General features: G+C 35.6%; 1 pseudogene; it reads left to right on the top strand.

Moving 5' to 3' along the window:
• Positions 1 to 834: 834 nt before the first annotated feature.
• LOC132177237 (rust resistance kinase Lr10-like) lies at positions 835 to 1774 on the top strand (annotated as a pseudogene).
• The last annotated feature ends 230 nt before the right edge of the window (positions 1775 to 2004 follow it).

Genomic DNA, 2004 nt, shown 5'->3' with positions numbered 1-2004 from the left:
TTAATTCAAGTCATACTTAACAGAAATTTGTATTGTGATTACTCCCACCCAAGTGGGGAGATTATCAATTTATCTTATTAACTCTAATCGGGATCTATCAGAATTTAATAATAAAAACTGCGGGGATAGAAGGTATAACCTGTCATGTGTGAACAACCAAACAGTGTTATACTTGCATGCCGGAAAATACTACGTACTCCGAATCAATTACGAAAACTACACAATCCGAGTGGTAGACTTTGGCATTCATCAGCTATTCATCCCTTGTTGTTTTCTAAACCGCTATAATTTCAGTTATGGGGATCCATATGTCCCACATCCACAATGGAGATCTAACAAACCATCAAAGGGTACAGTGGTTTTCTTGATGTGTGAAAATCCGGTGAATTCCCCATTCTATTTGGAGACTTCAACTTGCTTCAGCAATATTGGAGAGTATTCTACCAACTCTTCCAAGATGTATAGAAATGTTAAAGTCGTTAGAGCGAATGCAGCGGATGTGGAGGACTCTTGCCAAATAGAGCGAATGGTTCAGACATCGTGGCCAGGAAATATTTCCTGTTCAGACGTCCACAACGCATTGGAATATGGTTTTGAGCTTTCATGGCTCCAATTTAAGTGTGACAAAAGCTGCGGATCAGGACAGTACTGCTACTTGGATGACGCGAATCGTGTTCATTGCATCCCTAGAGGTTTGTTGAGAAAAAAAGACATAATACTAGTTATCAATTTCTAATTAAATATGGTACGTGTTGACCATTAATTAATTTCCTTTTGCAAATTTATTTTCTTTCTTAAATCTTTAGATTAATTTCTCACTCTCACTAAAAGAACATGACGAAAAATTTCATGGACAAATTAGGTGAAGGAGGCTATGACACTATATATAAAGGAACGCTTCAAAGTGAAAACTAATGGAAAAAACTTTATAAATGAAGTTGCAACTATTGGAAGGATTCACCATGTTAATGTAGTGCAGCTTATTGGTTTTTGCATTCAAGGGTCAAAGCGAGCTCTTATCTATGAATTCATTCCTAAAGGGTCTTTCAATAAGTACATTTTTTCGCCAAAGGACAGTGGTGTCCTAAGCTACAAGAAAATATATGGTATTGCTATTGGAGTTGCCCATGTGATTGAATATTTACATCAAGGATCTGACATACAGATTTTACATTTTGATATCAAGCCTCATAACATTCTTCTTGATAAGAATTTTACTCCTAAGGTTTTTGACTTTGGCCTAGCAAAACTTTATCTAGTAGATAACAACAATGTTTTTTTGACTGCAGCAAGAGGGACAATAGGATATATGGCTCCTGAATTATTCTACAAAAACATTGGGGGCGTCTTCTACAAAGTTGATGCTTATAATTTTGGAATGTTATTAATGGAAATGACATGTAAAAGAAAGAACTTAAATACATCTGCAGAGCATTCAAGCCAAATTTACTTGCCTACTTGGATCTATGACGACCAATTGCATGACGAAAAAGATATAGAAATGGAAGATGCCATGGAGGAGGAAAAGAAAATGATTAAGGTGATCAAAGTGGCATTATGGTGCATACATATGAAGCCTAGTGATCGTCCTTCAATGAACAATGTCCTAAAAATGCTTGAAGGAGAAGTTGAATACTTACAAATGCCTCTCAAGCCTTCCCTATCATCCCTTGAGACACCCATAATGGATGCTAGAGAAAATTCGAATGAAACTTCTTCACCAATGCAATTACATGAATCAAGTCAATCCACTCGTTTGTTTAATGCAAATTGATTGATATGAAAGTCTACTGGATAATTAGTTTTCTCATGTATATTTGGCAGCACAAAGATGCTTGATATTTATGTGTTGTAATAAATATTATAACATTTCTTATGTTCAAATTCTTCTGGCGCATCCTTCATTATCCATTACTTTTACCTTGCATTGTTGATTTGGCATATTAGATTAGACCAACCCTTTGCCACTGAGAGAGATAGATAATCCTTGTCATTTTTTTCTTG

Source organism: Corylus avellana, chromosome ca4, assembly GCF_901000735.1.
Source record: "Corylus avellana chromosome ca4, CavTom2PMs-1.0".
Taxonomy (NCBI): domain Eukaryota; kingdom Viridiplantae; phylum Streptophyta; class Magnoliopsida; order Fagales; family Betulaceae; genus Corylus; species Corylus avellana.
Note: the sequence above shows the minus strand (reverse complement) of the source record. Positions and strands in the feature narration are given on the sequence as shown.